Here is a 27,892-nt window from a genome sequence, read left to right on the forward strand (position 1 = left end):
CAAGTCTGAGGCCAACCTTGGCTACATACTGAGTTTGAAGCTAGACTGAGCTACAGAGTAAGACCCGATCTCAAAACCAACACACAAAACAGAGGAGACAGGGGCTGAGGTTGTATGTAGTTCAGCAGTAGAATATATGTCTAGCATACGCACAGCTCTGAGTTCAAGTATCAATACTATAAAAAGAAAAACAAAATCTAAGAACATCAAAGAGTTAAAAGTGATCAATGAAAAACACCTAACAGGGAAATACTAGCTTTTAAAAAGCACAGTTTCTATTTAATGTTATATAAACTGACTTTACATTTAAAACCACCATTAGCAATGAAAATCACTGTACAAGTGATACAAAGTCCACCTTAATGTAGATAGAATCAAGCTTGTATGTACCAAATAACATAGATGTTTTCTGAATACTTTTTCCTCCCCATATAGTTACAAAGCACAAAATTAAAATATATAGGTATAATCAAAGAATAAAATAATCCATTATTATAAAGGATAATCTTTAACATATTTATCTCAATAATAAAACAATCAGACATTATCAAGGTCAGAGAATAACTGACAATTAGTAAATGTGATATAACAGGAATACATAAAGTATTCCTTCTGAACAGAAGAATATAAATGGAACATATAAAAATTATCAATACTAGGCTAAAGAAAGCTTAGCCTGTAATTTCAGCATTTAGAGGCTGAGGTAAGAGCATAACAATTTTGAGGCTAGCCTATGCTACATATCTCAAAAAAGTTCCACACCTTTTATGTGACTGAAAACCAAGTATACTGATACACATGTAAAAAAAAAAAAAATGGAATAATAAGGGCTGGAGCAATGGCTCATTGGTTAAAAGCACTTCCTGCTTTTCCACAGGACCCAAATTTGGTTCCGAGTACCCATCCTCAGGCAGCTAACAACCCCTTGTAACTCCATATCTCTCTCTCTCTCTCTCTCTCTCTCTCTCTCTCTCACACACACACACACACACACACACACACACACACACACACACGCTAAATTAACTTAAAAACTTGTTAATTTAAAAATATTAAAAATAAATCTTTAAAAAAATAAAATGAAATAATGAAGCCCATTACTTTGTAAACTGGCTTAAAAATTATTTAAAACATTCATGTAACTGGTAAAAAAAATTATGAAGGAGATCCTTAGTTAAAATCAGGGCTAAGAGTCATAAACCAGTGGTAGAAGAGTGTTTAGCACTATGGGGTTAATCTCTAGCCGCCCCCCTCACTTCTAATTAAAGTGGCAATTCTGGTTATATTAATTATTAAAAGAAAAAGTACATGCCAATACCAGGAAGCACAACTGTATCCTGCAAACAGTCAAAGGGAATGGTAACACAAACAACTCTATAAATAAATCTGAAAGTAATGAAATACAATGATGAATTTGTATGAAAAATAACAAAACATAATTGAATTAGTACTAAAGAATCTTCCCATATTGTCAATACCAAGGTAAGAATATTTTACAGGCAAATTCTACTAAAGTAAAAAAGAAATATATTTGTTTATATTCATTTTAAAGAAAAAAATTATAAGCCAACTCACTCCTGAAACTTATTTAGAACTGACTTCTCTCTCTGCTTTCTTCAGAGAGATTATTTCATAAAAGCAGACATGCCTCATGAAGCAAGCAGATAAATCTAGCCTTTTGTTTTGGGTATTGACTAGCAAATCTGTTTCCTCAACAATGAAGTAAGTATTTTAATGTCTTCAGAAAAATTAACTTTAATCCACAATTCGACATCTTCTGGCATTAAGTGTGTCAACAAGGTAGATACATATGAAGGATTTGCAAAAGCCTCAAAATCTGCTGCACATTGATTGTTTTATGCTAAAGGAATCAGTTACATCAACAAAAATAATGCTTAAAAAAGACAACATGGTATGTAAAGAACACCGACACCAGAGCTAGGAATGTAGTAGATCAGTGGTAGCATGCTTGCCCAGTATGCACAAGGCCACAAGGGCTCAATAACTGACATGAGAAAAAGATGAGCAGAGAAACTAGGAAAAAAAATTATTTGTATTATTGTAACTTGTCTGAAATTACTTCAACACAGAGTTGAACTTTCCTTTTGTATTGTTTTCTACATGGCTTCTATTTCTTTTTCTTTCTTTTTTTTAAAGTTCATGGATTTTTTTAATAAAAGATTTATTTATTTATTATGTAAACAGTATTCTGTAGGCATGCATGCCTGCAGACCAGAAGAGGGCACCAGATCTCATTACAGATGGTTGTGAGCTACTATGTGGTTGCTGAGAATTGAACTCAGGACCTCTGAAGAGCAGCCAGTGCTCTTAACCTCTAAGCCATTTCTCCATCCCTTCAACACAAAGTTTTAACCAAGTCTAAATAATTACTGTCATATGATACAAAATTAAGTTACAATAGAGGCTGAGGAGATGGCTCAGTTGGTAAAGCACCTGTTACAAAAACAGGAGGATTTGAACTTGATCCCCCAGAATCTATTAAAAAGCCAGATGGAGCAGCACACAACTGTAACCCCAGAGTTGGGGAGGTAGAGACAAGTCCCAGGAGGCAGCCCTGAATCTGCTGCTAGCCCGTCTGGCTAAATCAGATATCTCTAGGTTCAGTGAGAAACTTTTTCAAAAATAAGTAGAGAGCTATTAAGAAAGAGACCTGTTGTCAACCTCTGGCATGCAGACACACAGACACAGACACACAAACACACAGACACACACAGACACACAGACACACACACACACACACACACACACACACACACACACACACGGGGGGGGGGGGAGGATTACAATGAGCAACTAGCTTTCTGAAACACTGGAAGTAGAAGCAGAGATATTTTTCAAGGATACCTAAGGAACTACGAGTCCTCCCTTATGCCCCTTCCACTCCACAACGAATCCATGTAAGCTTAATGGAATTTATTTTGATACTTGACAACTGTTGTGAAAATTTTTCTAGAAAAGAATGTGAAATTAGTGATGAAAATTTTGGATAGATAATTATTTGCATACTGACAAACTATATACCCCAGAATTTAATGTCTTCTTTTTGGAGAGTACTCAGATCTAGCCATGCAACTTGGGAGACTGACTTTAGCTTCAAATCCAGGATATCAGAATCACATACTGAACATTTAAGGCCAACTAAATGCAAGGAAGAGAGCCTTCAGAAAAAAGGTACTGATCTTGAAAAACAGTAAGAAATTGTTTTAAGATTTTTTTTCATAGGCAAACCTGATATGAGATGTGAAAACTGTAGCCATTTTATCAGCTGGAAGATGAAACAGACACAAAGCAGAAAGACAGTTGCTTAGGAAACAGAGCCAGAATTGATAAAATATGGCACAAGCTGCCCTCGGAACCTCCAGGTCCTTGAGTTAGTAATGGGAAAATTGTTCACTGTCTCAGACAATTTGGGTCATCTGCTTACTGTTATTTTCAGTTAGAAGGCCACACTATTGTAGCTGGAGAAAACTCTCCAGCTCCTGCCAAGCCCTTGCAGTCCCGCAGCCCACTTAATAAAATAAACACACAGACTCTTATATTATTTAAACTGTTTGGCCTAATGGCTCAGGCTTCTAACTATCTAGTTCTTACATCTTAAATTAACCCATTTCTATAAATCTATACCTTGCCACATGGCTCGTGGCTGGTAGCATTTCCTGACTCAGCCTTCCTGTTCCCAGAATTCTCTTCTCTGCTTGTCCCACCTATACTTCCTGCCTGGCTACTGGCCAATCAGCATTTTATTGATACAGAGCAATATCCACAGCAACACTATAGATAAAGTTAACCTACCACATAATTACAGTGTACTTAATAATGCTGAAGTAATTTAAGACAATACTGCAACAGAAACATACAAATCAATACAATAAACACACAGATACATACAGTTAATCTTTAGAGTCTTGTTTCCCAACGTACAAGTGAGTTCTAGTTTAGGCTTTTAAAAAGTGGAGTATTTGAAATTACCTGTCATCTAAATATTGAACTGATTTCTGTTTATATTCCTATTCCTTCTTTCCCTAAATGTTTAGAGGTTTTACACAGACCAATTCAAAAGCAAGTGATTTTTAGTGACTTTCTTTGACAAACCTTTCTAAAGCAATCAATTTAGTTTTTACAAAAATAACTTTCTTTAGCACTTATTTGTTTATATAATAAATAAAGTTTAACAATACATATTCTTGGAAGAAACTTTCTCTCAGTAAGCACATTCAACTTAATTCATGGGAACAGAACTGTACCAAGGTTTTCTAGTTATATGTTTCTTTAACAGAAATGGAGGGGCTTAACTGGACAAACTAGCTAAGTAGCTGGGGGGGGGGGGGTTGTTTTGAGACAAGGTTTCTCCATGTAGTTTTTGGTGCCTGTCCTGGATCTTGCTCTGTAGACCAGGTTGGCCTCAAACTCACATAGATCCGCCTGGCTCTGCCTCCCTAGTGCTGGGATTAAAGGCGTGAGCCGCCACCGCCCGGTTCTAAGTAACTTTTATTGTATAAATGCATTCAAATACATAAAGATTTTGTATGAGGAGTAGCACTGCAAATCACTTTAGTGTAAGTTATTTAATGAAATAACTGATACTAGGATAACTATCCCATTGGGAAAAATAGTCTCAGATTTCTAACTGGACAGGACTTTTACTTTGAGGGAATTTTATCCTTTTGTTAAGTACAACTGAAATTCTTAAACACTGTGTCAGAAGTGTAGGGTAGAAAGTGGAGCATTAAATGTAGCATATTAAAGAAGCCAGTTTGAGGGAGACTGGAAATCCCTCTCTCCACCAAAGCTGACGTTTAACAAGCCATGTGCAGAACAGGTACAAACATAAGCGTATAAACTGCTCAATCTGCCAGGCACCAGGACCACTGACAATCTAACATCTTCCCCAGACCTCTGGCTTACTTCCTTGTCGAGAAGCACTCTTTCTTAATAAGCGGCCTCTGTTTCTACAACCATCCAAATGTCCCCAGTCAAATTCCTTTTTCTGGGACTCAAGAACCTGGAAACAGCAGCAGAGCCCTGGAGACACCAATACCAACAATACAATAAAACAGACAAGAAAACTGAAAAGTGGAAGCACTAAGGATGTAAGAAAACTGAAAAGGGAAAGCACTAAGGATGTAGCTCAGTGGTAGAATAACTGTCTAGCATGGCCAAGGCCCTGGTTCAATCTTCAGTACAAACAAACAAACAAACAAACAAACAAAACCTGAAAAGTGAAAATAGCTAGAGATCTCAGGACCCCCCAAAAATGAAACAGTGGTAAACTCTGGGTCTTATTTGTATTTGAAAGTGAAGACTGCTGAAACAGATACATCAACAGCTACCAACAAGTAACATCAGCTTGTGTTCTCCAAATAATCAACCAAAAATAACCACTCTACCCCAGACAAACAGCACAAGAAGTAATTCATGGTCTCGCCCACAGCAAAATCCAAGAAGGAAACCTACACCTCCAACCCTCCGGCAGCTATTATGGGACACAGCAATCTCACCAGAAGAAGCCCAATTAAGGAGGAAGAACCTTAACTTAGCAGGCAGGCAAAAAAAGACCTAAACAACATGTTCAACCAAGAGGAAACAAATAGAATCCTCTGCCCCCAAATATCAGAGTACACATAATTTAACATGTGCCAGGGAACAGACAGAAAGATAAATCATACCCTTGGCAAAAACAAAATTCAACAAGTTGAGTAAACTCAAGCACACAGTGACTGGACAACAGAATCAAACTAGAAATCAGTAGCAGAAAGTATGTTGCAAAGTACCTTGTGTTTTAAGGGTTCAGATAGGTTCAATTTATAATATGAAAGTACTAAAAGGTAATGGAACCTTAAAAGCTGGGGCCTAGTGGAAGGTAACTGTGTCAGCTGTGCAGCCCTTGGAAGAGATTAATGCAGTTCTAATGGGTTCTCAGTGAGCTGCCATGGAGTCTACTAAAACAAGTGGCCCTGGTCCATATCTCCTTTTGCCTTTACTTTACCTTGTGTTCCTCTCCTACCATACATGCCATTTGCCATATGGGTTATAGCCAGTGGGAATACAGAGTAAAAACCAATGGGGTTACATAAATCTAGACTTTTCTATTAGCTTCTAAAACTAAGAGTTAATAAGCATCTTTATAACATAGGTTACAAGTCCTGTCCTCCTGAAAAGAGAAATGGAAGTACAAACTCTAGACCAAGAGAGTGGTGCATATTTCAGATGAGGACGGAAGGAAAAGACTGAGGGAGGGGGAGAGGAAAATGGAGAGGAGATCTCATCGCAGGAGAAAAAGGGTAACAGGTATACCACAAATGACTCTATCCATGCAAATGTGATTTCTTAGAGGAATCAGACCAATTCTTCCCAAACACAAATTACCACAACATACCCACGACAAGAGCATTTGAAAAGCCCTATAACTAACAAAACAAATTAAATTCATAATTTAAAAATGCCACCCCCTAAAAGAAACTACCAGCCAATATACTTTGGGAATAACGATACAAAAATCCCTAGTAAAATATTAGCAAAAATAATTAGCAGTATTTAAAGAGACTTAATATTCTATGACCAAGTGATATCTGTCTATGATACAAGGCTTGTTTGACACTTAAAATTCATCCATATAATCCACCACATTAATATGCTTAAGAAAAATCATGAACTTGTACCAAAAAGGCAACAGTCAAAATTCAATATCCAGTCACGATAAAAGTTCACAGAAAAACAGGAACAGAAGGGAACCTCCTCAGTTTGATACACAGCACGCACAAAATCCAGCAACTAAAGCCATAATTAAAGGTAAAAGAGCAGATACTTTCAAACGAAGATCAACAATAGTGAAAGGCTAACCTCACCACTCTAATGGATGCTCCATTCAACTGAGGGGGGGGGGGGGGAGAATATGAACAATGGGCATGAAGATCAGAGAGTGAGAGAGAGAATATGAACAATGGGCATGAAGATCAGAGAGTGAGAGAGAGAATATGAACAATGGGCATGAAGATCAGAAAGGAGAAATAAAACTAATCTTACTTTGGAGACACACGACTGCAGAGAAGATGCCAAAGAATTTATAAAACAAACAAATCATTTCTTAATACTGTTTAAAAAACATTATTAAGAGATGATGTGGTGGTTTAAGCCAATAGTCCTGGCACTCAAGAGGCTGAAAAGAGAATCACAGAAAATTACTGTCACCTTTGGCTGCCATGAGACCATATATCAAAAAATAAAAAGCTATAAAATAGGAAGCCATTGAAAATAACGTGGTTCTGTGGTTCTAAAGCCTTACGTCCCTACATAAATAAAGAAAAAGAAATTCAAACTTAGGTTAGTAATGACTGGTACCTATATAGACTTGAACTTCCCACTTGGGTAATCCAAACAAAGTAACTTTGTTGAATGTTTAATTTTTCTGAGATAGGTCTCACTATTGCACAATCTAGATTCACATTCAGAACTCAAGAGACCATCCCACCACCACCCCCTGGCCTCAGCCTCTGGAGTAGATGGTGCTACAAGTTCATAACACAGCATGCAGTTAGATTTTAGGACACATGATTAATCTGCAAAAAACAACCAAAGCTCTATACACTAATAATGAACACATGAGCACCAAAATTAAAAACACAAGTTGGGTGTGGTGGTGCACACTTGTAATCCTCAGCTACTCAGGAGGCTGAGACAAGACATTCCAAGTCTGTGGCCAGCCTAGACAACTTAGTAAAACCTAATCTTGGAAGTGGTGGAGTACTTGCCTACTGTGTGCGATACCCTAAGTTCAATCTCCAGTACAGCAAAAATAAACAAAAATATTTATGATAACTCAGAAATGAAAAGGAAAAACATGAGAGAAATCTAACAAAACATGTAAAGAATTTATATGCTGAAAAGCTGATGAAGACCTAAATAAATGTGTTCATGGACTAGAAAACTAAACAGAAAAGATGTCAGATTTCCCCAAATCAGTGAACAGGTTTAAGCAAGTAACAAAATATTCACACTCACACACACACACACACACACACACACACACACACACGTATATGTATATATATGGCTAGTGTTCTGCAGTCAACTTGACACAATAGGGTTATTAAGAAGTGACCCCAACTGAGAAAACGCTCCCATCAGAATGGCCTGTGAGCAAGCCTCTTGGGCTTTTTTTTTTAATGATTGATGTGAGAGGGCCCAACTCACTGTGGGCAGTACCACCCCTGGGCAGGTAGTCCTGGGTACTGTAATAAACAAGCTGAGCAAATAAGAAGGAGCAAGCAAGTCAGTAAGTAGTATTTCCTCCATGGCCTCTGCTTCACTTCCTAACTCCAGGTTCCTGCCTTGAGTTCCTACTGTGACTTCCCTCCATGAGGGAATGTGATATGGAAGTATAAATGAAATAACTTCCCCATTACTTTTGGTCATGATGTTTTATCACACATAGAAACCCTAAGAGAAAGAATATTATTCTGTAATTTATATGGAAAGCTGAAAATATCTAGAAGAGCTGAAAGAATTTTTAAAAGGAATAAGTAAGAAGAATCTTGGGTCCAATGTTCAAGAAGTCTTAAGTAGCCAATGTATTCAAGACAATTCAGTACAAGCAAAATGGGACACACAGATCAGTGGAACCCAAAAATGCAAGTGGAAGGGAGTACCTAAACCTAATCTCAAAATAGCAAAATATCAGAGCAAATTCTAAAGATTAAGTGGTAGGCAGACTTCACATCAAAAGTGAGATCCATAAAATAAATAAGGAAAAGAGCAAAAGACATGAGGATATTGCTGGGTGTGGTGGTGCACACCTGTAACCTGAGCACTTGAGAGACAGGTAGGAGGACTGTCCCATGTTTGACATTAGCCAGGATCCACATAGCAAGTTCCAGGCTAGCCAGAGCTAAACAGCAAGATCCTGTCAAAAAATGAAGCGGGGAGGGGGCACATAACAAAGCATCCACTAGGGTTGGGGATTTAGCTCAGTGGCAGAGCACAAGGCCCTGGGTTTGGTCTCCAGCTCCGGGGGGGGGGGGGGGGGGGGGGGGGAAGCATCCACTGAAGAACATATAGAGATGGCATCAGCACACAAGATATTCAGTATCTATTAAAGTCATATTAAAATGCCACTATATAACTATCAGAATGGCTACTTTAAAGACCAATAATGCCAAATGCTTACACAAATACGGATCATTAATACACAGCTGATAAAAAAAGTAAAAAGGTACAGATAAGACAGAAGACAGTCATCAGTTTCTAGTAAAACTAAGCATGCAACCACCATACACTCTAAGATTGCCATCCTGGATGTTCCTATAAAATTTGTGTTCATATGTTCATACCAAGTTTTTATATAATTTTCAAAAAGAGCCATACTGATATCCTTTAATTAATGACTGACTTTAAAAACTGGTAAATTCATACCAAAATGGGATAAGATTGATACACAAAACCTGGGTAAGTTCTAATGTAATTACACTGACTCATAACAGCCAACACTAATGATTACTTACTCCATGACTCCATTTACACAAAATTCTTGGAATAAGTTATAGAACTAGTGACTAGAGAGTGATTACCAAAGATAAAGAGAGAATGGAAACAAGAGAACTTTGGGTATGGTGATTCTGTTGGTCAGCTTTCTCTTACTACTAAAAAAACAAAAACCCTGAGATAACTGATGGGCTCAAACATTATCTCTGGCTCACAGTTTTGAAGGTATCAGTCCATAACTGTCTACAAAAACCCTGAGATAACTGATGAGCTCAAACATTATCTCTGGCTCACAGTTTTGAAGGTATCAGTCCATAACTGTCTACAAAAACCCTGAGATAACTGATGAGCTCAAACATTATCTCTGGCTCACAGTTCTGAAGGTTATCAGTCCATAACTGTCTACAAAAACCCTGAGATAACTGATGAGCTCAAACATTATCTCTGGCTCACAGTTCTGAAGGTTATCAGTCCATAACTGTCTAGCACTGGCGCTTTGGGCCTGTGGAGCACAGGAGCACATGGATGAACAGAGCCACCTACTTCATGACCAGGAAGCAAACGAGAAAGGAAGGGTGCTAAGCCTTTGAGAGGGCATAACCTCCCTCCGTCCTCAAAATGACCCAAAGACCTCTCTCTAGGCCCCACCTCTTCCCAACAGCACCAAGGGCCAGGAAGCAAGACTTTAACACATGGACTTCTGAGGGTCTTAGAAACCACAGCAGCAACAGAACAGCAACATTACAGATCTTTTTAAAAATAATACACCATATTGACTGTGTCAACATTAAAATTCTGGTTGTGATACTGTACTATAATTTTGCCAGATGTTACCACTGGAGGAGCTTTTGAGAAAGGGTCTCAGTAAAGTTGCTCAGGTTGGCCTTAAACCTGCAAATTCTTCCTTGGCTAGCATATTTTATGTCTCCTGGTAACATCATTTTTTTTCTTCACTCCTCCATATTCTTCTTCTTCTTAATATAACTAAGAAAAGCCTCTTGCTGTCTACAGGGAATACCCTGAGGACAAAATTTTATTCTTTATAGAAACAAAGTCACTCCCTAGCACTCTCTCCAGATTGATCTTTCCTATAGTACATCCCTCATCACAAATTTGGCCTATAATCGCAATATGTGGGAGACAGAGAGAGGAAGGTCACCATAATATAAGTTCCAGGCTCCTACCACACAAAACTAACTAATTTACTAACTACTTAAATGAGTGGCAGAAGAGAACCAACTCCAGAGAGTTGTCCTCTGACCTGCACACAGGTGCCATGGTACACGTGCACCTGGGTGCAAACCTCTCTACAGAGACTACTTAAATTACATTTCCACCTAGCATAGGCCAATAATGTAGAGAAACTCTAATCAATGAAGTTTTATAATAATTACAGGTTACATTTGTTCATAATTTTTTAAACTAGGGTAGAATTAATAGTTTTTGTAAGGGCAACTTATTTAAACTTATAAAGTCATTATTTTAAAAAGCTTGGTAACCCCAATATAATATGGCCAATCATTACTGTTGTCTTAACTTGGCACATAACACAATTAATCTTGCTTTATTCATCCTCATTTCAAAATGAGGGCTGGAGGGATGGCTCGGCAGTTAAAAGCACTTGTTCTTGCAGAGGATCTGGGTTCAATTCCCAGCACCCACACAGTGGCTCACAACCTTCTGTAACTCTAGTTCCAGGAGAATCATAAATCTTCTGGCCTCCACAGGCACCAAGCAAGTACATGGTGCAAAGACATACATACATGCAAGCAAAACACCCATACACACCAGAAAACATTTTTTCAGGAAAAACAACAACAACAAAAAAAACACTGTACTATAGTATTTACATATGAAATCCTTAAAAATATGTAAAATGTTTTTAAAGTTATGATCATTTATATATGTATGTTCTTAACTGGTAAATAAGAATTTTTACAGTCATGTGTTCAAAGACTTTCTGTGATATATATCTAAGAAACTTTAAAGGTGTCACTATAAAGAGAACAAAGAAATATAGCTTAATTCCTGAACTGCAATTCTAAAAATTCTATATGATTAAAATCTCAGAAAATTAAATTCTAAGAATTAACTCAAAACTTTTGACACCGTCCCTATCATACCCTAACATACCTTTCTATTTGTTTCTTGCAATTTTAAATGTAAAATAGTGTCCTTTCCCCCTCTATGGTAATTTACTGGTTTACATAAAAACCTTTTTTTATGTAACACATAAACACATTCTCTTAAATTTAACTTTCTGACAGAACTAGGCTTATTTTTACAGATCACTCGATATTAACTTGTAACTACAGCCTTTAAAAATTATACATAAGTACAACTTTTTGTTGTTGTTTTGTTGTGAGACAGGGTCTCTCTATTATATAGCTCCTGCTGTCCTGGAGCTCACTTGGTAGAGTGAACTCAGGCTGGCCTTGAGTTCCCAGAGATCTGCCTATCTCTGCCTCCTGAGTGCTGGAGTTACAGTGTAGACATCTGATTAAACCTCTGTTCTAAGACGCTAGCTACTTTTGGTTAAACTTAGCTTCTGGTTAAACTTAGCCTAAGTTTTCTAAACCTCTTCTATTTATCAAATTTAGCTAAAAATGACTTTTTTTTATACAGACTACAGTCTGTATCACACAACCCACATTCAACATGAATCAGATTGTCCACAGGGGCATGCCTATCTCACTGAAAAGGATCAAGGAATAGGATGATTTATCAATGTTGACTTAACAAGAAGGAAGTAAAGTCAAGATCAAAAAGAAGTCATTTGTATTAGCACTCTCAAGAGAAAACAAAACCTAAAGAAATTCATGTGAAAAGGGTTCTTAATCATTTACATATACTTCCACTAGGTGGAGCTATTGGCCACCTTCCTATGTTTTGCTAATGGAATTCCTTTCCAGGACATCAGCTTGCTCCTTTCTACTTACACAGTTCCAAGTGTCCTAAATTGAATCTATGCACGAATACAGCAATAAAAAGCTAACTAGATAACACAGTGCTCGGAACACCTCAAGACTGAGGTGGGGTCAGGGGGTTAATGGGGCCTAGCCTTGGTCCTATTCTCATAGAAACAGAATGGAAGGACCGGGGAAGATAGTTCAAAACATAAAGTGCTTGCCTCAGGTAAGCATGAGGACCTGAGCTCAATCCACAGAACTCATGTAAAAAGAAAGGCTGGTAATGAAAATGGTGTGCACTTGTAATCCAAGCTCTGAGAAGGCAGAGACAGGCAGATTCCTGGGGCTCAATGGCCAGCCAACCTAGTGCAATCTGTGAGTTCCAGGCTAAGAGATGCTATCTCAAACACACAAACAAGGCTGACAGCTCCTGGGGAATTATGTGCGAGCACACACACATGCACGCTACACACACACACCTTGGAGCCCAAAAACAGGCCAGATGAACATCTTAAAGCAAAGGACTCAAACTACCTACCCCCTTAAACAATAATTAGCAACCACATAGCTTTACATGGCTGATGCTGAGATAATGAGCAACAGGACCACACTGGCAGACCCATTGGCCTAGATAGCCACAATGAAAACTCCCAGACCTTGCCTGTGTTTCTTTTTCCCATTGAACATGAGGACTACTATAATCAATTTGAGGAGAGATTTTATGTTTCATTGGACTTCTATTCTTCCCAATATGATCATGCTCATCTCTTTGACTAGCTTTGTAATTATTCTAAAACTCATTCACACCAAAAAGGGCTTTACTGTATGTAAATCAACTAAATATGGAACAAAACATCTACTGGGATAACATACATACATAGAATCAGCCTCCCCCATACATAATCCTATATTGTTATTCAATACATACTCACTAAATTTTGTATACCTTCCAAATATTCAATTTTATGTGACATCCATCAAATTTAATGGAGACAACTAAATTTCCATAATAAAATAGAAACTACCACCCTACTATTATAAAAATTGTTTTGGCTTTATAGATCTTTTGGACAACTACCAATCTAAATAAGTGAGTACAACAGACCAGTATCTGTACCTACTTTACCTATCTCTACAAATTAATTAAAAACAGCTAATATATTCACATTAAGTTTGTCAAATCAGCCACCTGTATTATCAAATGCTTTTAACCCCAGAGCTCAGGAGACAGAGGTGGGAAGATCTCTTGAGTTCAAGGCCAACCTAGTCTACATAGAAAGTTCCAGGACAGCCAAGGCTACACAGTGAGACCCTGTTTCCAAAAAGAAGGCAAATCATCTAACTAGGAAACTCCAAGGGAGGTTAACATTGATAGAGGTCATGAGCAATGTGATTCTTTTTAGCAAAACAGATGTTTTTCTGAAGGAAAAAAAAAAAAAAAACTAGTGTGGGGGGAGGGAACCACCTAAAGTGAAATCTACCATGCTATCTACAAATGCAATTTTAGAATCTGCTGTACTTTAACACATAACTTGACAATTTCCTGTTTCTGATAAGAATCAACTAAGTAACAATACTCAAGTAACTAAGTCAGGAAGTTTGGTTGGGTTACAAATCTCCCAGTAAACAATGAAAGGAGAAAAATCAACAATAACTTTGGTATGTTGTAAGTAGGCAAAAAGAGAAGGCAATTCACAAGATTGTTATAGTCAACGTTTTAAGCCATAACATCTCATCACAGTTTATATTGCTAAATATTCTTATTAGTAAAACTAATGAAACATTCTACTACTTGCAAAACAAAAATCAGAAATGAAGAGAATTAAAATCAAGTTATTTTGTTGGGTTTGGTTTGGTTTTATTTTCTGGTTGATTGGTTGGCCAGCGGCAATCTCATGTAGCCCAAGCTGGACTCAAACTCACTATGTAGCTGAGGATGGTCTTGAACTACTTTGAACTACTTTGATCCTTCTACCTCCAATCCCAAATACTGAAATTTTAGACCTTTATCACCATGTTCAGCAAGATTAGGCTCTTTTAAGAATAGGGTAACAGGGGCCGGGCGGTGGTGGCGCACGCCTTTAATCCCAGCACTCGGGAGGCAGAGCCAGGCGGATCTCTGTGAGTTCGAGGCCAGCCTGGGCTACCAAGTGAGTTCCAGGAGAGGCACAAAGCTACACAGAGAAACCCTGTCTCGAAAAACCAAAAAAAAAAAAAAAAAAAAAAAAAAGAAAGAATAGGGTAACAGGGGTGGAGAGATGTCTCAGAGGTTAAGAACACTGGTTGTTCTTCCAGAGGTCCTGTGTTCAATTCCACATAGTGGCTCACAACCATCTATTATAGAATTTGACATCCTCTTCCGGCATGCAGGTATATATGCAGAGCACGAATATATAAAATATAAATAAATAAATACATTTAAAAAAAGGATAGGGAAACAAAATGCCATGATGGTCTATCCATTTTTGAACAATTACTTTGGATACATAACCAGTATGAGAAAACAAGAAGGATGAAAAAAAGCTATAGGTATTGTGCACATAAAATTCACTTGTTCGTTAAAAAACCGTTAACTGAATAAACATACACTAGAAGAAACCAAGTTCTAAGAACAAAGAAAGAAATAAGCAAGTATACAGCTCATAAAAGGGATTCTCAGTTATAATCCTGTTTCTTCAACACTTATTAACACTTTATACTAATACCAGACTATTACCAATATGATGACTTTTATCAGGCATCACAAAATTTTACTCTTTGAATCAAAATAAATTGATCTAAAATCATATTAAGAACATATCCACTCTACAACCCAGAGTATTACATTCTATAATACCCAAAGCAACAACCACTAAAACAGTAAATAATCTTAACAAAGTAAATTATGAACACACAATTACAACACAAACTATAAAAATGTGCAACATGAAGAATTTCATTAATATAAGACAGGAGTTATAAGTTATTACTTTAACCCTTAGTTTACCAGATAGCTATTAAACAAAATGGGATCACAACTGACTACAGCCGTATTTTAATTTGTTCTGACTGTGATAAAATAAATGATGGGGTCAAGGATGCAGCTGTTGGTAAAGCACCTGCCTAGAATGCATGAAGTGCTGCTGAGTTCAATCCCCAACAGCACATAAAAGCAGATGTAGTAGCACATGCCTGTAATTCCAGACTTGGGGAAGTAGAGACAGAGAATCCAAGGTCATCCTGAATTTAAAGTCAGGATGAGCTAAAGGGACCAGTCTCAAAACAAAAACAAACCTACAAAGAATACTGAATAATTTCCACTTAAAACTTCACATGTTAAAGCTAGAGACAATCTTCAACACCATACATACACAAATTGTATGTTAAAATCCAAGCCCCAACGGCCCAGAATATGATTGTATTTGGTTAGCTTTAAGAAGGTAAATGAGGTAAAATTAGTTTATTAATGGATCCAGTATGACTAGTATTCCTGTAAGAGAAGTTTAGTTCATCTGAAGAGAGAAAACAGTCATTGAAAAGCCCAGGACAGGGGGAAGTTAAAACCCAGAAGAGGAGGTTCTCAGGAACCCTGCTGTTACCCTAACATTAGACTTGCTATCTTATGAAAATTGTGAAAAAAATATTTTCTGTTGTTTAGGCCACTACATCTGTACTACTTTCTTAATAGTACCTGAGAAAACTAACATCTAAACTATGTTCTATACCATTTAGTGTACAATCCCACAATATTAAGTGCTTTTACAATATTGTACCATTACCACCACTTATATTCAGTAATTTTCATTTTACTGAATCTTTGTATATATTAAAACAGTAACTCTTCTATATGCAGTCAAACCACTAAGTATGAATAACAAAATTGTTATTTGAAACTGTCAGGCATTTATTCTCAAAAAATTTAAATTTAATTCTACCACATGATCCAGTTATACACCCAAAAGACTCTATCTATATCCTACTACAAAGATATGTGTTCATGTTTACTGCTGCTCTATTCACCATAGCCAGGAAATCTAAACACAGTGGCTTAGAGCCACTGGGGAAGAGGAAACTGGAATTAAGAAAACTCCCCCACTAGCTTGGCCTGTAGGCAAGTTTATAGTATATTTTCTTGATTAATGAATGATGAGAGGGCCCAGCTCATCACAGGCAGTGCTACCTCTAGGCTGGTGGTCTTAGGTGCTGCAAGGCAGGCTAAGCAAACCATGGGGGGAGGGGGCGACAGTGAGCAGAACTCTTCCATGGCCTCTGCTCTAGTTTCTGCTTTTAGTTTCCTGTCTTGAGTTCCTGCCTTGACTTTCCTGAGTGATGGCAGGTGACCTGAGAGGTGTAAGATGAAATAAACTGTTTCCTCCCCAAGCTGCTTTTGGACATTGTCTTTTATCACAGCCACAGAAATCCTAAGGAAATTAGTAAGGGAACAAGGGGTGGATTTCAAGGGAGAGAAGATAGAATGCAATGATGGGGGCAGGGTTAGGAGGAGGAATAATGGAATAAGAAAGGTTAAATGGGGTGGAGGGTGGGAAGGCAGGACAGAGAGAGAATACAACTATAACTGTCTTAGTTAGGGTTTCTATTGCTGCAAAAAAAAAAACACAAAATAACCACAGCAACTCTTATAAAGGAAATTATTTAATTGGGGCTGGCTTACAGTTTCAGAGGTTTAGTCCATTATCATCAAGGTGGGACATGGTGGCATACAGGCAGACATGGTGCTGGAGAAAGAGCTGAGAGTCCTACATTTTGATCTGCAGGCACCAGAAGGAAAAACTGTGTCACATTGGCCAAACTTGAGCTTATAAGACCTCAAAGCCCGCCTCCACAGTGACACACTTCTTCCAAAAAGGCCACACCTTCTAAAAGTGCCACTCCCTTTGGGGGCCATTTTCTTTCAAACCACCATAGTGGCAGAAAAGGAAGTCACAAGAATGTCTCTAAACCTAGAAAACAACAGCACTAGCATAATCTGGTCTGGTCTGATCTACTCAGGGACTCCTAAATAGAGTCTACTACAAAGCAAGTTCAATGGAAAGTTATTGAAATAAGGTGCTGCTAATCTGTTCAATTTCAGCTCATTATGCAGGCAGTAACTACCTGCTCCTCAATACCTCAGCAGTCGTGCATTCGCTCCATAGCTTATGAGAGCTAATGTGAAAAATAAAAACCTTGTCCTCCAAATACTAGGAATCTGTTTTATAACAACTGATTGTGGCTACTCATCCAACACACAGGTATAACCAGGCTGCCAATGTTTCATTTCTCCCAAGTATAAATCCTTCCTCTTGGACTGAAGGAGATTTAAAGAATCACTGCCTTTTATTTGCCTTCTCCTTTCATTTTTCTCTTTATCCTCTTTTGGGAGCCACTAATATATCAAGATATTCAAAAGAAAACATACAAACTGAAGAGCTGAAAAAGGCAATGCTCAGAAAAAGGTGCAAACAAGAAAGGAATTAGACCATCGTTTTCAATGGATGTGTGTGTGTGTGTGTGTGTGTGTGTGTGTGTGTGTGTGTATGTACTCCTAACTCCATGTGTGTGCAGTATAGAAGAGAGAAAGCAGTGACAAGCAAGTGAAGTAACACTGAAAAGGAGAGTACTACTTCCCAGAGTTACCACCTAAGATTTGGACACAGTTTTCAACATCAAAAGTATAAGAGGGCTGTGAAGACAGGTCAGTTAGTAAACTACTTGTTATGAGCATCAAGACCTGAGCTTGGCCCCCAGAACCTAGGTTTAAAAAAAAGTTGCAACGGGAGGTGGAAGCACATGCCTTTTAATTCCAGCACTTGGGAGGCAGAGGCAGGTGGATCTCTGTGAGTCTGAGGCCAACCTGGTCTACAGAGCAAGTTCCACAACAGCCAGGGATGCACAAGAAAAACTCTGTCTCAAAAAACTAAAATAAGTAACTAAATAATTTTTGAAGAGGTGCACATGGTAGCATGTGCTCAGGACTCAGTGACCAGACAGGCTAGGCTAATCTTCAAACTCTAGTCTCATAAGAGACTGTCTCAAAAATCAAAGTGGATGGCAACTGAAGAATAACACCTAGAGCTGGCCATGGTGATGCACATCTTAATCCCAGTACTGAGGAGGCAGAGGCAGGAGGATCTCTTTGAGTTTGAGGCCAATCTGGTCTACACAGCAAGCTCCGAGACAGCTAGGACTAGAGACCCTGTCAAAACAACAACAACAACAACAAAAACGACACAAAAGGTTGACTTCTGGCCTTAGTACTCATATTACACATGAGGAAACACATAACACACACACAAAGTACAAAGAGAAACAAGCAAATATGGCCTATATATACAAGGAGAGAGAGAGAGCCAACAGAAACTTCCTAAAGAAGAAAAAGATAGATCTCAACTTAACTACATAATGCTTTCTTTCAAAACAGCTGCTCAAAAATACCCAGAAAACTAAAGGAAGACATGATGAAAGGCAAAAGGAAGAGACAGAAAATAAAATTGAAACTAAAAGTAATTCTGGAGCTGAGAAATTCATTGGAAGCATTCAAAGACAGATCTGAGTAGATGGAATAAAGAATCAGCACATGTGAAAAGCTATAACAACTAAAGTTAAATGAACTGAGGAGTGGGAAGAAAAAAGACTGAGGAAAAGTGAACTGAGGAAATGGGACCTGTATGATACAATCAAGAGAACTAACCAAAGACATGGGAATTCTGTGTGTGTGTGTGTGTGTGTGTGTGTGTGTGTGTATTGGAGAGAGAGCAAAGAGACCAAACACTTCACAAATTTGATTAAAAACATAAATATATACATCTAATAAGCTCAAAAGAATCCAGCAGAAATGAGCTGAGAGGTGATTTATTACACCAAGCCACATCATTACCTGCCAAAAGCAAAGAAAGGTTCAGAAGATGAGTAAGAGAGAAGAAACTCCTCATACACAATGAATCTCAGCAAGATCATCACCAGATTTCTTACTGCAAAAGCTGAAGGCCAGGCTGACAGTGAAGATTCCAGGAAAAGGTGAGAGGAAAATGTCATGTTAACTAAGAGTACTCTATCTGGCAACATTGACCTTCAAAAGTGAGGCAGAAAGAACAATTTTACTAGATAAGCAAAAGCTAAGGAAACTGATTACCACTGGATCCACTCCCTCAAGAAATGATAAGCAAGCATCAAACTAAAAGGCTTTTGATTCCATTGGTCACTAATGCAGTATGAATTAGGCACACATGACTAGAACGGGATATATGTGTTGTACTTAACCACTTAGAAAAAGTGATTTTCTTATATTTGTTTTGGGGGGAGCAGTTCTGTAACTTGGAGGCAGGTAGATCTCTGAGTTTGAAGCTAGCCTGGTCTACATAGCAAAGTCCAGACCAGCCAAGGATACATTATATATATATATATATATATATATATATATATATATATATATATATATATATATATAGTAAAGGCAAACAAAACAAAAAAGACAAAAATACATATAATGATTAAAATAGATACAAATAAAAAATTAAGTTTTCAATCATTGCACAAAGCAAGTTTAAAGTACTTGCCTTGCAAGCCTAGCAGCCTAAATTCAATGCCCACAACTCATAAAAAGGTGGAAGGAGAGAAGTGACTCCACAAGGTTGTATACAAACACACACACACACACACACACACACACACACACACACACACACACACACACGGTATAACTGGATTAAAGTTGGACATCAAATTATACTGTCAAAAATTTTGTGAATCAGTAACATAAAAATAAACATGTGAAAACACACTATTTACACAGATGCTTGTTTTGCTGCAGATGACTCTTTAATGCTACACTACCAGAAAGTATTTTCTTGTTCATAAAACATGCATCCATCTTCAAGTGTCTTCTCATATAGCCTATAGCAGAACACTCTTAGAGAGTTCTCCTATTAAAAAAAAAAAAAAAACCACAAAAACACTGTTTTTGGTTTAGTTGCTGTCATTTGCATTCAAGTATCTGGATAGCATTCACTCTGAAGTACTGCAGCAAATCTATTTAGTTCATAGCAGAACTGACTCAGATGTTCATGTCTATTTTTGGTTAAGAACTTTGCCAATATTGGAGCAATCTGCCCTTATGATTTGTTGAATATACTGCTGAGCAAAAAGTGTCTATTTCACCAAACAATTCATCAGGTCAGTTACAGAAACCCTGCCTGGCTGCATGTTTTTGGTGCTGTTCAGCTGGAGCTCAGCAGGCAACAGGTAGTAATCACTGCTGACAGGGCTTACAACCACAAGCCTCTGCAGTCACCACTACACATCTATACATATCTCAGGTCCACCTCAGGTCTACACTTGACAGATGTTGGGTCTGCCTCCCCCAGCAGCAGGGGGGATATGGCTTCAGAAGAGCAATTCAGGTACCAATGCTTCTACTCACTACTGTTAACCTGGCCAAACCTCTCCTCAGCAGAACTAGCTTATAGATGCTAAATGGCTCAGCATCCAGAACTTCCTGGCAAGAAATGTACAGCAACCAAGAAACACACATCCTTAACTTAGTAAGTCAGCAAACTTCTAAGGTGAGTAAAAAAAATCAATCAAACAAGAAAGGAATTAGACCATAGTTTTCAATAATAACTCTGAGGATATAATGCTCTAATTAAAAGATAAAGGCTGGTTGTTGGGGCGATGGTTCGTTCAGTAAGATGAGGCTGCACAAAACATAAGGACCTGAGTTCAGAAACAGGACACAGCAGTGTGTATTTATAATCTCAGTTCTGAGGATGTAAAGACAGAACGATCTCTGCAGCTTGCTGACCAGCCAGTCTAGCTGAATCAGTGAGTTCCAGGTTCAGTGAGAGACCCCATTTCAAAAACATTAGGAAGATAACAATAAAATAAACTATCCAATATCAACTGCTGCAGGTTGCAAAAATATGTAGTAGGAATTCAGCTGACTATAACAAGCTATACCTGGAAGAAGGGTCTTTCCAGAGGACAAAGCCAAGACTTAAGGAGTCTTGATGATGTTAGCTCTTAAATATATCAGTCGGTTTCTGCAATTCTTTTTCTAAGAACTTCTAACAGTGTGATTGATCATTCACTGGGCACAGTTTTTCCCTATACAATTAAGGTATCTGGATAACTTCCCCCAATTGTGTTGACAACAAATCATATAGTGAAGAACCCTCTTTTCAGGCTTCTGTTCCTTTATTTTTTAGCACTGAACTCAGAAGTCTGCCTTTCTGTAATTATCATTAGCAAGTATCCAGCTAGGGCCATCTCTGGACAAAAGCATTTTATCCGAGATATCTCCCAGACTTTCTAAGGACAGACTGCAGATAAAAATAAGCATCCAGACCATCTGCTAGTCTCCTGAATTAAGGTAAATATCCATACTAAGACAACCGCCAAAGCCAGGCAGATGTTAGGTACAAATCCGTTTGCTTCTTGTGCAAATTAAGCTTAACCCTCCTTTTTCTCATAGCCCAAATGGTATCTCTAGACTTCCCCTTTAACATTTAACTCAGAACAAAAGGGTTTTCACACACTAGATGCATCAAGCTATGACGCAGGCTTCCTAACTATCCCGTCCGACCAGAAAGTGGCAGAGCCAGAGAACTGTGGATTGTATGTGTATTTAAACTGGACTGGAGAGCGAGAAGAGGGAGACGAAGATGAAAGGAACTTAGAACAATGAGAGGACAGGAGAGGAAGGGAAAGAGAGGACCTGCTAAGTATGAGAATAGAACTGAAGCTATGTAGAGAGATTTTGACTTACAAGAATAGAGTGAACGGACTAAAGAGTTCAGTGTACTTAGATTCATTCAACATCCCTCAGATTAATTCTCGTCGCTGGTAACATTTCTTCTGAAACTCTGGGAAAAGGCTACTCAGGGGCTGGACCCCAATAGTCTTTGTTAATCAACCTCCGGCCTCCTTGCGCACGCGCACGCGTGTGCGCGCACGCACACATGCACACACACACACACAAATACATATACATACACACAAAAGAAAACTAAAAGATTTTAAGCAAGGAAATCATAATTCAATACCCATTATGACAGTGCTGCTACCATTCATTAATATTTGTGCTCTTCTCATCAGCTAACTGCTATACTACACTTCTTAAAAATGCACACATTTCTACAAAGAGATCACAACTTGGCTATCACCAATACAATATGGGTAAAAATGATATATACTACTTCCAATCTGGGACCTTAAAATCTTACTATACACATTTCTCTTTTCAAACCAATTTCAGAAGTCATGTACTGATCATGGTGGTAACATAAAAAGACAGAAAAGCTCATGTCCCTAAGTGACCACATGAAGTAAAGTACCCCAATACACACCCTGGACAGTACTATTTGAAAGTAATACAAACTCTCATGTTGTCCCTAAGATTTGTGGCCTGATGGACTTGGTAACCAATCATACCTACGATAGAAATCTTAAAGCCAGGCATGTCTTTGACTCTAGCACTCAGGAGGCAGAAGCAGGTGGATCTCTATGATTACAAGGCTAGCATGGTCTACAAAGCAAGTTCCAGGACAGTCAGAGCTGTTACACAGGGAAACCCTGTCTCAGAAAAATGAAACAAAACAAACAAACAAACAAACAAACATCTCTGGCTGCTGTGTGAAGGATTAAAAAAAAAAAGATTAAAAAAAAAAGCCAGATCATTTAAGACTTAACAAGGTGAGTCCAGTGAGTGGCTCATGCCTATAATCCCAACACTTGGAAGGCTCAGGCAGACTGATTGCCATGAGTTTAAGGCCAACAAGGGGCTACAATGAGTTACAGTCAACCTGAGCTACAGTCTCTTTAAAAAAAAAAAAAAGGAAGGAAGGAAGGACGGACAAAAGGAAGGAAGGAAGGAAGGAAGGAAGGAAGGAAATAAAGAAGGAAAGAAAGAAAAGAAGGAAAGAAGGAGAAAAAGAAAAAGTACATTGACACCATAGGGCAGTAGGTCTCTCTCCTTATCTTGGTATGAACACTCTTTTCCCCATTAAGTTCCCATTCCCTCCTCCTGGCCCCTGGAGGTCTTGAGGAGTCTTAAAAAAACAAACAAACACACAAACCCTCATTAAGAATATTACCCAATTTAAAAAAAAGATCAGAGCCGGGCGGTGGTGGCGCACGCCTTTAATCCCAGCACTCAGGAGGCAGAGGCAGGCGGATCTCTGTGAGTTCGAGGCCAGCCTGGTCTCCAAAGCGAGTTCCAGGAAAGGCGCAAAGCTACATAGAGAAACCCTGTCTCGAAAAACCAAAAAAATAAAAATATAAAAAAATAAATAAAAAAAATAAAATAAAAAAAAAGATCAGAGGAATTATATTTCTCTAAATATATACAAATGTCCAACTAACATGAAATAATAATCATCAAAAATAATCATAAGAGAAAAGTAAATCAAAACTACAAAGAGATATCACCTCACACCTAAGTGGATGTGGTAAAACTGGAACTCTGAAACACTATTGTTGGCAACATGAAATTACAGTAGCTATGAAATAGTATGTAGTTCCCCCAAAATATTATAAATAGAACTACCATATGATCCAGCAAAAGACACAGTCACAAAAAGACAGTAACTCTACTATTCCACTTGCGAAGTTGAACAAATAAATTTATTGAAAGGAAAACAGAGTGGTTGCTAGGGACTAGCAGAACAGAGGGGAGACTTTCTTTTTAAATGGGTAAAGAGTTTTCATACCAAGATGACAAAGTACTGAAGAACTACAACATGAATATACTTAGTAATACTAAACTCTATACTTGAAAATAGTTAAGACCAAAGCAGGAGAATCCTGAGTTCCAGACCAGCCTTGGCTAAAGACACCCCAGCTCAAGAAAGAAAAGGGGGAAAATGTAAGGTTGTAAAATTATTAAAAACAAACAAACAAAAACCCCACAACACCAGAAGGCCAACAATTCAAGAAAAGAAATCAATGATAGTTGCTTGCAGTTGACTGGTATACTCACGTAAATAGAAAATAATTCACTGGCTGAAAATTGCTGCCAGTCAGAAGTGTTTGCCTAAAATGTATTAAGGTTTGATCCTGAGCACCACATAAAACTAGGTGTGGTGGTGCATACCTGTAATCCCACAGCTGTGTATTAAGTTTGAGGCCAACCTGGGCTATGAGACCCTAGCTAAAAAAAATAAATAAGACTCCAAAGGCCAGCAAAACAACTCAGTAGGTAAATACTTGTCAGGCAAGCCTGGAGTCCCGAGTTCAATACCCCACAACCATGTAAAGATAGAAGGAGCAAGAAATCTACTCCACAAAGTTGTCCTCTGACTTCTACACATGAACTCCCCCACACACATATCATGCACGCACACACACATGCATTCACACACACACACAAATAAATTTTTATAGACTTCAAAATGCATCTGGAGATATATTGTGTGTGGACTAGAATAAGGAAAAGAAAGGTATCAGGTATAGTACATGACTTCCCGACAGAAACACCATTTAATGATGAGCATGGTGGCGTGCACCTTTAATTTCCAGCACTCTGAAGGCAGAAGCAAGCAGATCTCTGTAAGTTCAAGGATAGCCTTGTCTACATAGTAAGTTCCAGGACAGACACGGTAAAGAAAGAAATTACATTTAATAAAATGATGAAGACGGAAGAGATAGTTTGTTCTAATTATCTTAAGTTAAAGACATCTGTAAAATATCCATCAAAGACACTACTCAGGGTATGACAAATTGTACTTTCAAAAAACAGCCATGACTGATCAACCCAGCTACCACCCAGGCCCAGAACCACTTCTTCTATGAACTGCTGAAGCATGTCAAGGGACCAGACCTGCAGATCCAAAGTTACAGGATTTCCATGACACAGGATAATAACAGAATATCAAAGAGGAGTCCCAGTGAGGGCCCAGTATCAATAGGGTAGCAGAAGCCAGAGGTCTTGAACCAGACAACTGACTCAATGCAATGAATATTCACAAGTAAAGATGTGTGAACTAAAGGGTATACTGTGTGACTCACTAGGGTATACACTACAGCTTCCATGCAGAGATTTTTGTTATTTGCTTCTGTTTTGTTTTTTTGGTTTTACTTTTAAATTTTGTTTTGTTCTAGGGCGAGGAGGAGGTTGCAAAGGCAGAGGGCAGAAGTGAGGGGATAGGGAGATGAGTGGGATCAGGATGCATGATGTAAAATCCACAAAGAATCAATAAATGTTCTTTTAAAAAAAAAGATGGCTTTGATACAGTCCCCATCCTAAAAGTATTTGCTATATGATTTAGACATCACCTATTAGTGGTGAGCAGTCAATGTACCTCTCATTGGCTAAAACAAAAGTAAAATATTCCAATTTCCAAGCTGTCATTTAAAATGTAACAACTTCTTTTGGGTACCATACATAATCTTATTCTTCAACTAAGGGAATTCTTCTTCAACATTTTATTGATAATTTCTTTTTCTCAGTTTTAATGAATGATTAGCACTTCTACTATTTGGAAGTTGACTTTTCAGGCTGACATTTTATCTTTTATCATCTGTTTCCTATTTCCTTTGTGAAAGGTCACTACTAACCTTCATCCTTTTATTGTTTTGTCCTTGTTATATCATCTCTCAACAGCTCTTCTTGTTGTTATTCTGATTGATCTAAATTACTTTCCTATTTGCTTTGTTTTCTTATTTGTAAAACTTTCCTCATATATCTAGTAGTCCTTGTCTGTTGCTCAAATTTAGGGAAGGCCCTAAGAAGTATTAACTAGTTTCTTTCTTTGGATTAATAAGAGAAGCATCCCCTCTCTCCTGTCTTTAGGCAGGATCTCATTATATAGTCCAAAATGGCCTTGAACTTGGCATCTTTCTGTCTCCAGATGCTAGGATTACTGGCATGGATAATCATATCCTAGAATACATTCTTTCAATTACTGCTTAGATGCCAAAATACCAGTAGCAAAAGGGAAGAGGTCTCAAAAAGGGTTATAGTATTGGGTACTTTTATTTAATCAAGTTTTTCTAGGACACTTGGTCTTCAATTATGTTTAATGGTTATCTTCTCTCCCAAAGCTACATTTTAAACCATTTGTAGAGGATAAATTTTAAGACTTGCTGAGGCATTAAAACAGGTAGTCATTCATCTGTACCAACTGACAAGAAAATCTGAACTCAAGCTATTTTTTGTAATAGCTTTACAGAGATATAGTTCACATATCATAAAATTTACCTATTTAAAATATACAATGGGACCTGAAGAGATGACTTGGTGGTTATGAGCACTTTTGTTATAAGCACTTGCTGTGTAATCATGAGCATCCCAGCACCCACATAATAAACTGGGCATCCCACATGTGCCTATAATTCTAACTCTGACTTGCTGGCTTCTAGCCTAGATGAGAAACTACAAGCCCCAGGTTCAGGGAGAGACCTTGCCTCAAAAGGAATAGGAAGACTGTTACAAGAGGATTCCCAACACCCTCTTCTGGCCTCCATGCACATGCACATACAGTCACATATACACATAAATAAATATTTTAATAAAAAATAAAGTATATGATATTTAGTATAGTTGGAAGGCTATGGAACCACATTTATAGCTGTTGGAAACTTCACACAAACAAAACCATATTATGTGTTTTTTTTATAGTTTTCAAGGTCTATCTAAGTTAAAGTACATGTCAAAAACAATGTTGCAGCTTTTGTGATTTTTTTTAATTTTTATTCTTAATTTATTTTTATATGTATGTGTTTTGCCTGCAATTATGTTTATATATCACTTGTATGGTTGGGGTCTATGGAAGCCAGAAAAGGATGTCGGGTCCTTGGAACTAGAGTTACAGTTTTGAGACACCATGTGGATGCTGGAAATTGAACCTGACAGCGTCCTCTGGAAGTGCACTTCATCTTGAACTATCTCTCTGGCTCTGTGACTAGGTTCTTTCACAGCACAATGTTTCCAACATTCAACAATGTTATAACATGAACCAATACATATTTCATTCCTTTTTAATGCAGAATAACATTCCAGAGTGTGCATACACATTTCACTAACTCATCAGCTGATGAGCATCTGAGATTCTTCTACATTTTGGTATTATAATTTCAGCTGCTTTTTGTGTGGGAGCAGTAAATTTTATTACAAAACCTTGGCTAACTTTTTAAATAAGTATCATGGCAAATTCAAGACTCACAAAAATATCTTCTATTAAATCCAAAAAAAATATGAAAAATATAGTAAAATCAGTTACTTCCATTACAAGAGATGTTATGTAAAGAGTTATATAAAATTTTTACAGTGGCACTTGCTTCCTGAGATACAGTTTACTATTTACAACCAGGATCCACAGGTCCAGGCTGCAAAGTTAAGCAGGAAGCAAACCCTCCATCTGGTACTGGGTAACCTTGCAATAAAATCAGCCCTTAATAGTGCTTTGTCCTTTGAGATAACACACACTCTTAAACAAAACGAATCAACAAAAAAAAAAAAAAAAAAAAAAAAAAAAAAACCAGAGCTTTGGAAATATATAAGGAAAGAATAA

General features: G+C 37.8%; 1 protein-coding gene across 4 annotated transcripts in view; it reads right to left on the bottom strand.

Annotated features, from left to right (window-relative positions):
* Nucleotides 1–27,892, bottom strand: part of Nck1 (NCK adaptor protein 1) — a 63,209-nt gene that overhangs the window by 19,252 nt on the left and 16,065 nt on the right. Inside the window, exon 2 of one of the 4 annotated variants that reach the window (XM_059268449.1) lies at nucleotides 17,059–17,155. The exons of the other annotated variants lie outside the window; for them this stretch is intronic. The gene's annotated coding sequence lies outside the window, so the exon portion shown is untranslated. The remainder of the gene's footprint in view (nucleotides 1–17,058; nucleotides 17,156–27,892) is intronic. 4 annotated transcript variants of the gene reach the window in all.

Source organism: Peromyscus eremicus, chromosome 7 (genome assembly GCF_949786415.1).
Source record: "Peromyscus eremicus chromosome 7, PerEre_H2_v1, whole genome shotgun sequence".
Classification (NCBI taxonomy): Eukaryota; Metazoa; Chordata; class Mammalia; order Rodentia; family Cricetidae; genus Peromyscus; species Peromyscus eremicus.